The 13010-nt window shown below is 41.9% G+C and overlaps 1 non-coding gene across 1 annotated transcript; it reads left to right on the top strand.

Annotated features, from left to right (window-relative positions):
* Positions 1-12489: 12489 nt before the first annotated feature.
* LOC129690572 (small nucleolar RNA SNORA17) lies at positions 12490-12622 on the top strand. The gene has a single exon (XR_008722325.1). It is a non-coding gene; the product is annotated as a small nucleolar RNA SNORA17 (small nucleolar RNA).
* The last annotated feature ends 388 nt before the right edge of the window (positions 12623-13010 follow it).

Genomic DNA, 13010 nt, shown 5'->3' with positions numbered 1-13010 from the left:
TAGATAGATAGATAGATAGATAGATAGATAGATAGATAGATAGATAGAGTTTTCCTGTATGCTCAGCCTCCCCTTGCAGAATTCAGAGCTTTGCAAACGTGGAAAGCATTACTACTTAGGAGTAAACTCCTGCTTACCCAAGTTCAGCTTCTAGAAGACAGTGTGATACAACTGCCAAGCACTTGAAGGCATCTTTAGCGGCCAGTACCCAACAGTCATGTATTTATCATTGGTATTTAGGGACAAAAACTTTCCAAATGGTCTGAGGAAAACTGGGACAGCGAACGTTCTCTCTGGAGGGAAAGCCAGTCCCTTCTCCAACTATGTCAGGTACCTGGTAACTGTGGTAGTGTGTGTCTTGGGACACTGTAGGAAAACAAGTCTGAAACCCACATTTCGAGTAATGGGAACACATTACTAGAAATTACACCTCTTTCAATAAAAACTATATTTGGATTCTCTGGTGTTTAACAGATTTTAAATCATCTGTTTGTAATGCTACATCCAGGGAATAGATTTCTTACAGTTAGGTTCCCGGGGCCAAGCTGACACTGAAGTCATGTATTGGTCATGTGACATTTGTGAGGACCACCCAGCATACTCATCTGAAGCTTCTTCACCATTTCTCCTATGAATAACAGTCCTTGTGTTTACAGATCTATAGAGGACTTCCTAACTCCTGGCAGTGTGCTGACAGGGTCACTTCCACATAAAAGGCCACAGGCAGGTCTATTTTATTCTCTTACAGTTTGAAATTTTACATACTATCTGCAAAAGAACTGAAAATTATAAGGCACCATTTCTAACTTTTTAAATATTCTATAACTATCCTTACATTTCCCCATCTGCCCCTCAACTATGGACGCTTCTGTAAAAGGAACTTTTATTCACCTGTTACAATTGTTGTCTTGGAGGCTTACTGCCTCCTTCTGTTAACCTAGGCCTAGTCCTGGAAACTTATAGCCTCAGTACATTCTAATTGGGGCCCAGAATGCTTTCAGCCTCTGAGACTTACTCCTGAAAAAGCTCACCCTTTCTTACTTTTCCTGAGCTCTGAGCTGGCTGGTTCAACTCAGCTGCTCTGGCTCAAATTCCTCTCCCAACTAACTTACTCAACCTGGCTTCTCTCTCAGCCCCTGAATTGGTCTGGTTGGCCTCAAACTAACTCCGGCAATCTTTTCTAATCTTCTAGCTCCTTCTCATTATCTGGCTCATTCTGCCTTCACCTGAGTTCTCTGTCTGTAGGCTGTCTATTACTGTCCTAGTAAAACTGCCTCCTCTCTCTGTATTGCCCCTTAAGTAGCTTTCCTTTCCTCTCTCTTTTCGTGAGAGTTGGGCATATCCTATTTTGTCAAATTCCTCTCTGACTCACCACATTTTTTTTTCTGCCACTCAATTAGACATCACCTTCAAACATGGATGCTTCCTTCCACAAACCAGCTCCACCTTCATTGTCTGAGATTAAAGGTGTATACCATTATGCCTCGACCTCAACTTTTCTTAACCTGAAATTTGCTCTATACCAGCCTGACCTTGAGCTCAGAGATATGCTTACCTCTTTCTCCTGGGATTAAAGGTGGGTCTGTGTACCAGCCGGATCACACAGACCTAGGTCTTTGGATGTGATCTCTTGCCAGAGCAGCAATGTTCTAAATTAAAATTCCTCTACACACTTCCACAAACAGCACATATAAACAGAGCCTACGATTTCCTAATCAGTAAATTTGAGCACTTAGCTGAGTCCTTGAGAGTAGAAAGGACAGCATGGCACCCACCTTGGCACCCACCTTTGCTCCCTCAGTGCCTTATGCACTGCCTCCTGTTCAGCACTGAGAGCATAAAGGCTTAGAAGACACATCTTCTTCCCTGGACCACAGGGCTCTTCCTAAGCCCTCAATTCAAACCAGTTAACCTTGGGTCCTCCAAGAGACTCAAAGCCACTTGTGTCAAAGGGGAGGTGCCCCCACACTCTCTCAGGGGCCCCAGAGTAACTCTGTGGCATTTGTAATATTAGGAGGAAAATTCTGACACCACCATTTGTTGACACAGCTAGCTGCTAGATCAGAGACTGTACCACATTTCTCTGCTTAGGGGAACTATTTCACCTCAGATCAAAGTGGGAAGGATATCTCCTTCCAAAACCTTGACAAAAGTTACTGCCTGGAATGCTCAAAGCAAGCTGTTCTCCAACTTGTCACCAATAACCCTGGCAGGTTTACTTTCTTCATAAATATCTGCTGTCATAGTTTAAAATTCATTTTAAGTTGAGGTAGAAAAGAGGGATGGAGTGTACTGAAGTCTATACAAAATTCTGACAGGACTCTGCCATATTAAAAATGTGTACTGGTTATAAAACGTAGTCCAATTCTAGAACCATTAAAAAGGGAAAGAGTAAGAGGCAGAGCAAAGCGCTAATCCAGCCAGTGACTATTCACTGCCCATCAATTGCTGACTTGTCAATTCTGTTACCTCTGGTTATCATAAATGTACTACTTATAAGTCCATATCTGGAAATGAATAATCGGAGAGCATATTTGCCTTCAATGAGGAATAATAATAATAATATATTATCAGCCCACCCCCAAATAATTATACGACATCTATACCACATGTCAGCAAAACATCCAAAAATGATGCTGGGACAAGCTACCAAGGGTTTCTGCATCTCATAAAACGTCTAACGCAGCACTGACCTAACCACTAAAGCCCCGTAGTGTCGTCGGGTAGGCTTGTCTGTAGGCAGTTTGTACATGAACAATGGAGGCATCAGACAGGAATTCCTTCTTTGCTATAAAAAGCAAAACAAAACAAAACAAAACAAAAAAAAACCACATGATTTTAAAGCTGTTACTAACATAATGTATCACAGGTAAAAATGAACATAAAACCTCAGCAAGCTCCAAGAGCAGCCCCCAGCACCAAACAGGAGGATGGACAGACCTTCAGACTGCACGTCTAGAGGGTGGAGCCAAAAGCAGGCTTGAACCCACAGACTTGTATAGTGGTAACTGAAAAGAATACTTCCAGGAAAAGGCAGTTAGAAGTTCAAGCAAACCCTGTGGCTTCCTTAGCGGGAGGCCATCCCCAGACAGCAATTCACCTGTGTGTGCACAGAGCTACTTCAAGAACATTCTGGAAAAAAAAATTTTTTTTTTAAGGAGGCGAGAAAAAGCTGAAGGACTTTCTACTTCTCTTTATAGAAAGAAAAAAAATACCTCTGTGAATATATAATCAAAATCAATCAGAATTATAAAGCACTACGAAATGGAAAATATGCTGGTTAGAGCATAAAAGACGTAGTGAAAAATGAATGGTCTCGATTTCTTTGGGATGAGATTTCAAAAGAGTAGAGCACTAATTGAAAAATCATCATGCTTAGTGAGCTGACTCCACTCAGAACACATGCCCATTCATTGAGAGTGAGAAGTAGAGAGAGGGGGAGAGTGGTGAAGAAAACAATACAAGGCCAGGGATGAGAGAGAAAGAGGGCCTTACAGGCAGGAAGAAGTGGATCCAGCATTCGATCCAGCAATCTCTTGGCAGCCAGCTATTACCAGAACGCTGAAAGCAGGACAATGAAACCAAACAGAATCAGGGCTTTGAATGTATGTATGAAGGAAAAATGGGAGAAGACAAATGGGGCTGGAAAGACTTCTGGAGTGGAGGGAGCAGTTCTCTGAGGGGACAGAGAAGGGTGGGAGATGCATCTACAAAAGTACCTGACCAATCAAAAGAGGGGTTATGTGTGGTCATGGGTACTAGATGATTCTTCTCACGTCCGGGAGTATAGAGTTTATGCTGAGATGACTCCCATAGTTATGACGGAAATGAACAACATCAATGACCAGCATGGCACGATAATCCTTTGGATACAACAGTGGTACAAATACCTTGGAGACAACCAACAGCACCCCACTTGGACTTAAGACCCGCCGACCAAGAGTGAAACTATTTCATAAAGCCAAGGCAAAAAAAAAAAAAAAAAAAAAGAAAGAAAGAAAAAAGAAAAGAAAAATGAAGCAGAGACCACACAGGAGTGCTGTTTAATGGCTTGCTTTCCAAGGTTTGCTCAGTTTTCTTTCTTACACAGCCCAGGAGAGCACTGTCCATAGCAGGCAGGGTCCTCCTAGATCAACCATTAATCAACAACTGCCCTGTACACATGCACACAAGCCAATCTGAAGAGGGCAGTCTTCCTTCTTCTCATACAACTTTAGCTTGAATCAAAAACTAACCAGCATACTTTGCAAACACAAGAACCTGAGCTCAGTCCCCAGAATATATTTCAAAGTCTCTATGTGGTGACTCAATGACCAGCCAACCTGCTCTAGTCACTGAGTTCCAGGCCAATGAGAAAACTTGTCTTGAAAAGAGAAAAAGAAAGAATGAATGAAAGAAGGAAGGAAAGAAGGAGAAGAATGAAAAAGAGTGGATGGTACCTGAAAAATAACACTATCCAAGATTGTTCTCTGGCTACCACACATATATGTGCACATGAGCAAGCTTACTTACACACACACACACACGTACCTGCATACACACGCATACACATACACACACACATACACACACACATACACACAAGTGAAAATCCAATCCTGATGCTTTGATATCACACCAGACTATCTGATTCCAAAAATAATCAGAATTTCAGAGGCTTCACATTAGCCACTTAACTCTATATAATCCATACGATATTATTCAGGTTTAGAATTACTATTGGAGAGGAACACAGCCACCATGGTATATAAGAGTGATTTGAGAGGTGGAGCCCCAGAAAGCCCTAGGAACTTGTGAAAGAATCAAAGACATATATCCTTTATAAGCTCTAGTTGTCTCTGAACATGACAGACTTTTAAAATATAACCTAGAAGCCCACACCATGACAGCGAGCCCACACCTGACACTGCCTGGATGGCCAGGAACCAGAGGCTGGGTAGCCCAGAGACCCAGGATAGAAACAAACATGACTAGCCAAAAAGAAAAAAGGAAGGAAGGAAGGAAGGAAGGAAGGAAGGAAGGAGGGAGGGAGGGAGGGAGGGAGGGAGGGAGGGAGGAAGGAAGGAAGGAAGGAAGGAAGGAAGGAAGGAAGGAAGGAAGGGAGGGAGGGAGCTATATTCATAGATTGGTGCCTAGCCCAATTGTAATCAGAGAGGCTTTGTCCAGCAGTTGCAGATGAGAGCAGTTGCAGAGTCCATAGCCAAACATTAGATGGAGCTGGGGAAACCCCCAGGAAGGGTGGGATAAGGATTATAGGAGCCAGAGGGGTCGAGGACAGTCCAAGAAAACCCATAGAATCAACTAACTAGGGCTAAAATACACACACACACACACACACACACACACACGAGGGGGGGATTTAACAAATAAATAAATGGCGATACAGGTTTTTGAAAAGTGTTATGAATCCTTGCAACTGTATGTTGCCTCTGTATTGATCTTAAATATAAACTGGGCTTTCCCATTTGAGAAACAACCCCTGCAACCCTTGACATTATTTCTAGTTCTGCACTCCCTGGTCAGGAGCTGTCATTGTGGTCCTCCCAGACATCTTCCTCATGTTCTCTGCCCCTTAATGGCCATTTTTCCACAAAACAGAAAAATTCCACATCCTTGACCCACCACTGACCTGCCCTTACGGCTCACATAGAGCTAGCAGTCACAGATAGCCTTCTAAACTTAGGCGGGTTCATTTAACCCGCCAACTAATGTTTCCTGATAGGACACTGTTGAGATGACAAGGAGCTAACCAATAGCTTGCCCCTCTCTCACCCCTCTTCTTCCTGGCCTCCAAGGGTGTGTCTGTGTCTGCATGTCCTTCAAGCATGCCATGTACCACCCCCAGGACCTGTACATAATGAAACATTTATTTCACCACTGGAGGAGTTCTCTCTTAAGGATCTTGAAACTTAAATGACAAAAGAAACACTGCTGACCTTGACAAACTTTTTATTGTTTTTTTGTTTGAGACAGGATCTCACTCTCTAGAGGAGGCTGGCCTCAAACTCATAGAGATCTGCTCACCTATGCCAAACTAAGTTTTGCATCTCCTTCCATTACTAAGCACAGTATTGAAAGGGCTATTAGGGAAACACTCTTTTCTCTGGAAGTGCTTATCACACCCTGGCAACAACAGCCTCCACATAGCTCTGGGAGGGTGAGGTGGGGAGGCCTCTTCACACTGCTGACTTATACCATACCTATCAGCCATGGAAGTGGAATGGAAATCAGCCTCATTTACATGAAAACATTAAGTTCTATAAGATCTTTGGAAAGCTAAATAATCTCGTGCTCTTGGAAAAGTGAAACCATAGAAACAATAAAAGCACCAGAAGTTGCCAGGATAAAAAAAGACAGGAAGGGATTCGTGGGCACAGAGCATGGGGGCTGGGCTACACACAGGCACAGAGCAGGGGACTTTCAGGGCAGGGACACTGATCTGTGAACTGTAATACTAGATAGATCTCATTGTGGGTTTTTAAAATTATTTTATGTGTGTTTTGCATGCATCTATGTTTGTGTATTGTGAGTGTGCTGGCCTCACAGAGGCCAGAAGCTTTGAAGGTTAAGAAAATTGGGAGCCACTTGTGGTTCTAAAAATAAGACCAAATAAATTTGGGACATTTTTATCTTAATGGGTAAATCTCAGCTTAAAACTTAAAATGTTATCAACTATAAAATTGTTAACTATTTAATAGACAAATTTACATAGACACAAACAAACTATTAATCTTAGCCTTGAATCAACAGTCTCTGAGAAGTAAATCCCTGATAATGAAAACTGGTGACAGCAAATTTATAAATGTAAACCCATAATCACACAGTAAAAAGAAAGAAAGCCACAGGCTAATATTTTTGATGAGCCCAGATGCAAAAATGTTCAAAAAAGTCTCGGCAACCAAAGCCAACAGCATATAAAAAGAGCTGAGGCTGTTCTTACACAGGGTCTGGGTTTGGTTTCCAGCACCCACATGTTGGCTCACGCTGTCTGTACCGCCAATTCTGGGAAATCTGACTTCTTCTGGCCCTCACTGGCATTAGGCATGCGCACAGTGGACATATGTCCATGTAGGCAATTAACTCATACATACAATTTTTTAAGCTTATTCACTCTTTTTGCGGGGAATGTGGGGATGGAGCAGAGGGCCAGGTTTCAAGACAGGGTGCTTATTCATTCTTAGGACAATAGACATGTCAGTTTTATTCTTTCACACCAGCAACAAATAACGAATGTTAGACTTTTTGGATAAATTTTACAGTTGCTCTAGAAATTTAGTGATAGCCCTCCTTTGCTGTTCATGGGGGACTGCTACCAGGCCACCTGTGAATACCAAAGTCCAGAGGTGCTCAGGTCGCTATTTGTGAATTGTAGTCTTTTTAGTGACTTGCACACATTTTCTCATATACTTTAAGAAATCTCTAGATGAGTTACAATAGCCAATGCTATATCAAATAAATAAATAATAAATTGTTCATAATAATTATTCATCCCAGGAATACAGGGATGGTTCAATGTACACAAACTAACGCATCATACATTAGATCAACAGAATGAAGGGCAAAAAACATGTTCATCTTAATCGCTACATAAAAAAGCTTTCTACAGAATTGAACTCTGCATAATTTTTTAAAAACCTACAAAAGAAATTAAGCATACAAGGACTGTATTTTAGCCCAATGACTCTTACTATAAGAGTCATTCATACTAAGCCAAAAGCTAAAATTGTGTTTAATGAGAAAAGCTGGAAACTTTCCTTTTGAAAGTCTGGAATAAGACAGGATGCCTAAATTCCTTCTTTTATCCAAAATGGCGTTGGAAGGCCAAGCCAGAGAATCTAAGCCAGAAAAAGAAATAAAGAGTAACCAAATGAAAAGAGGAGTCTAGTTGTTACTACTATGTGAAACTGACATAATCTTCTAAATTAAAAACTCTGCCACAATTATTAGAACCAATAAATGAGTTTAGTAACATTATAAGATATAAAACCAGAATACAAAAGCAAATAGCATTGGCACCTACCAATAGAAAACTACCTGAAATAGAAATCAAGGAAGCAATCCCATTTACAATAGCTACCAAAAAATTAACCCACCGATGAATTTAACCAAATAGATTTCTAAAATAGACAATTAAAAAACCCTGGTGAAAAGAAATTGAAAAAAGAAAGACATGGTAAACATCTCATGTTTTCGAATTGGGAAAATCAATACTGTTAAAATAGCCACATAAATTAGCTTCAAGTGATTGGCAGGTTCAATGAAATCTATTCAAAATGCTAATGGAAATACTTATTCAGAGAACTATATAAAACAACTCTAAAGCTTATATGAAACCCACAAAAAGCCCCAAGAAGCCAAAGACATTTTGATTAACAACACTCAAGTGTAAGGAGCCTATGTGACCTGTGGTGGGTTGATTGAGAATGGCCCCATTGGCTCATGCATTTGAATGTTTGGTTCCCAGTTGGTGGACTGACTAGGGAGGATTAGGAGGCGTGGCCTTGTTGCAGAAGGGCTATGCAGGGGTGTTGCTGACTCCCATTGTGGAGGTTTCCTATCAGGGGTTGCTTTTGAGGTTTCAAAAGCTTATGCCATTCCCCCACTCTCTCTGTGCAGTAAATTATGGATTAGATGTGAGCTCTAAGTTACTGCTCCCGTGCACTGCCTGCCTGCCTGCCTGCTACCATGCTCCTTACCGTGATGATCATGGACTAACCCCCTGAAACTATAAGCAAGACTCCAACTAAATGTTTTCTTTTATAAGTTGCTGTGGTTATGGTAGCTCTCCACAGCATCAGAAAAGTAACTAAGACATTATCTGACTTCAAAACATGCTATAAATCTACATTAATAAAATATATTACACTGGCACACACACGAGCTAATGGGACAGAACAGAAAACCTAGACATAAGCCCACACACCTATAACTAAGTTATTCTTTACAAATGTGCTAAGGACACACATTGGAGAAAGGAAAGTCTTCAGCAAATACCACTGAGAAAATTGAATGTCCACATGCAGAAGAATGTGACTGGACTTTTCTCACCAGCTACAAAGGTCAACTCAAAATGTAAGCCTAAACTTATGTGAAGAAAACAGGTAAGATACTTCTAAACATTGGAATACACAAGTATTTATTGAACAAAACACAGGAAACACAGAAAGTGAGGTGAAAAGCAGGCAAGATTTCATGAAACTCAAAAGCTTCTGCATAGCAAAAGAAAGCATGGAACAGAGTACAGAAAGAGCTATAAGAAGGAAACAAATATTTACAGTGCATACATCTAACAAGAGTTGGCACCCAGAATACATAATAAGAACTCCAAAACCTCCATGGCAAATAACTCAATGGGCAATGGGTTGCCATGGAGTGGAGGGGTGAAGGAGTAAGGAGAAAGCATTTTGTGTGTGTGTGTGTGTGTGTGTGTAAACATAGATACAGATATGATTTTACATGAAGAAATGAGCAACATTGCAATTATCAGGGAAAACCAGTTAAAGTCACAATAAGCCATGGTTTCACTCCCAGCAAGAATGGTTAATAATAAAAAGACTAAAGACAGAAAGTTCCAGGTAGGAGATGGATCATGGGAACATATACATGTTGGTAGAAACCTCTACTACAGAGGCCAGCATGAAGGTTTCACAAAAAGCTTAAAAATAGCTCTAGGTGACTGTATTACTTAGGGTTCTCTAGAAGAACAGAACTTATAGGACTCAGAGAATGAATGTTTTATTCAAGGGGTTCTGGGTCTGCAAACTGGCCCAAGTCTGGAAATTGGTTCACTGGCTGAGATTCCTTTTTTCCATGATCCAATGTAGGCTTTCTTTCATTTGTTTGAGGTGTTTTTTGCTTTTTCGCTTATACATATCAAACAAAAATGCAAAAGGCTTCTTATCTATTTTATGCTTAGAAACACCATGATTGATTAGCCAGCACCAAAGTTCCATACCAGTCATGCCGTCATAAAAATCACTTTGCCTGGCCTGTCCATTAGAGGTCAGGCCATTGTGGACATTGCTTTCCTGTGCTGCCCGTCACAATAACTACATGATAACCTTCTTCGGGTGATTCAGTGCTGCCACCTGGTCCCTGCTATGTTAGGGTCCAATTAAACCCATTGCACTTAATTCATCCAATTGAGCAGCAGCATCCCTAACCCTAAGGTCTGGTACAAATACTGAAGAAAAAAAAAAAAAAACCTTTCACATGAATTATGAGAGCTGAGGTCAGGGAAGCTTAGGGTGGAGTAGGGGAAGAAACAGAGAAAGGCTGAGCAGTGGGTACCAGCTACAGTCAGAGAGGCACAAACACATGATTGCTCACCCCAAAAAGGGAACCCATAGTAAAACAAACTACAGCTACCACTAAAGTTCAGCTTGCTAAACCAATGAGTTTTATTGTAGTTACTTACAGGAATAAGGGTGAGGGGTTACTTACAGGAGCAGAAATGACTCAAAGACAGCTGTGTCACCAAAGCCCACCCAGCATCAGTGACAGCTCATGAAAGCTGGGAACCTGGAGCACATTGCACAGCCTACATACAATCAGCTCAACAGGTTGGAAAGTGGCCTTTCCAGGCACCTCAGTTGGGCTAAATCCATTCAAAGTGATCAGCCAGTTTCTGTTCGGTCTAGGACACTGGTCTGGTCTCAGTCTTCTTTGCAGCTTGACTTGCCTGAATATGATTCTCTGCAGTCTTTACTTTGTTAAGCTTTAGAGAAAAGGACCTAGGGAATCTGCTCAGTTTCAGGGACTTCCTGAAGCTATTTAGAGTTGTTTACCTTCTTATTTAAGGAGCTTCCATGCAGAAAGGAGTGTTTCGATCTTGGAGGAAGGGGCTACACAACATTATGGCATTTTATATATGTATATAATGTAGTTAAATATGTTTTTTTTTTAAAAATTATGTGTTGGCTGGATGGTGGTGGCGCACGCCTTTAGTCCCAGTACTCAGGAGGCAAAGGCAGGCAGATCTCTGAATTCAAGGCCAGCCTGGTCTAAAAAAAAATGGGTTCCAGGACAACGAGGGCTACACAGAGAAACCTTGCCTCAGAAAATAAAAACAAAAAAGTATGGGTCTATATGAGTGTATTCCACCTGTGTATGGTGTCCATGGGTCTAGAAGAGGGGTCATATCCCTTTGAGTTGAAGTTACACTGTGAGCTGCTTAACATGGATGCTGGGAACCAAACTTGGGGTCCTCTGGAAAAGTGGCAAGCTTCTTGACTGCTGAGCCATCTCTCCAGAACTAGCTCATACTAAGAAGTCCTTTCCCATCAAGACCTCTGCCCTAAAAGTAGCAGAAAACCCCTAACCTCCCCATCCTAGCAATTGAGCTGGTTTCTCCTCTATCTGTCACCAAGTGGAGCCGTGGCCACCGCCCACCACAAGGTCCTATTGTGCCACATATTACTAACCCGAGCAAAGGTCAAAGTTCTAAATCTGTTATGATTCTGATGGAAGCAAACTGTCTTCAAGCCATCATTAAGTTGAACCTCCCCCAGGCAAGATATTGTATCTTGGGGTGACCCACACATGTTCACAAATGGCTGGTTCCTCCCAAGTTAGTATGGTTTTTGTCACAGGGGTCCATTTCAAGCAAGATGGCATGGCAGCTAAAAGGAACAATATTGTTCCTTGTGAGAGAAACTCTGAACAAAAGTCAGATACATTTGGAACAGAACTGAAAGACACTCTGGAAATTTGTGCAGCTTTTTTCTTGGTGTGTAGAACCCTGTGTGGTTTCTTATGAAAAGATTTCTATGGTGACATTATTTCACCATTTATGCAAATAGGCAATCGGTGTACGATCACTTTAATTTGTGCAGCATTTCCAATGTTAATAAAAATTTTTAGAACTGAGTAATAACATCTGCTCTTTGATCTTTTGAACAATAAGATGCTTAATAATAATAATAATAATAATAATAATAATAATAATAATAATAGAAGAAGAAGAGGAGGAAGAGGAAGAGGAAGAAGAAGAATAGTACAGGCTATTCTTCTCCAACATTTACCACATTCTCATGCTGCAAACATAAAATCCACACCAGTGTGTCCATTTCTGAGAGCACATTGTCAAAGGGCCACTGTCTTCCACACCAGCATTTAAGTGTATGTAAGAGGCAGATGTGACTGTAAGGACTGCTTTGCAAGTGGGGAAACTGAAGCCCAAAAAACACAGCGGGGACCAAAGCAAAGGCCTCTCTGCAAATGGGAGGGAGTTTCCAACCTATCGATATTCAAGTAATCTAACACACATTTCAGATTTCTTCACAACAGTTCTTCACCTTTTTTGTTTTTTGTTATTTGTTTTGTTATTTGTTTTGTTCTTCGAGACAGGGTTTCTCTGTGTAGCCTTGTCTGTCCTGGAACTGGCTCTGTAGACCAGGCTGGCCTTGAACTCATAGAGATCAGCCTACCTCTGTCTCCCAAGTGCTGGGATCACAGGTGTGTGCCACCGCTCTGAATAAACGTATGCTTCCTGTCCCTAGAGGCATTGCAGAGGTGGCTGCCTTGTGACAAGTGTGTCCAAAGGTAGCAAGGAGGAGAGGGGCCGTGTCTACACTCACGTGTTCTGACCTGTGATCATCTGAATGGTTAGTAGCCTCACATTTCCTGAAAAGAAAGAAAAGGGGGCCTGAGATGACTGCCAGTCTGACACCAGCCATGCCCAGACCATCTCCCAGGATGGGGAGTGAGCCACATGGGACCACAGCCTTACACAGAGAGTGAGCCCAAGACAGATGACCCTCACAAGGGGCCACTTGGGCGGGCTGGGGAAGAAGCAAGCCTAAGATGACCAGACTGGTGCCATGGAGCCCGGACAGTGAGCTAGCTTGAGATGATCACCAGTCTGGTGCCGCACAGGCCTGGGGGAGGGGCAGACCATGCCTGAAATGACCCCTGTCTGGAGCCACAATGCCCAAGCCAGGCATAGCACTTCTGAGACCACTCTTGAGACAACTCCAGACATCCAGAGACTCCAGGTACCACTAAGTGGA

Source organism: Psammomys obesus, unplaced genomic scaffold (assembly GCF_907164565.1).
Source record: "Psammomys obesus unplaced genomic scaffold, mPsaObe1.curated_primary_1811, whole genome shotgun sequence".
NCBI lineage: Eukaryota > Metazoa > Chordata > Mammalia > Rodentia > Muridae > Psammomys > Psammomys obesus.
This window is presented reverse-complemented; position numbering and strand designations above follow the sequence as displayed.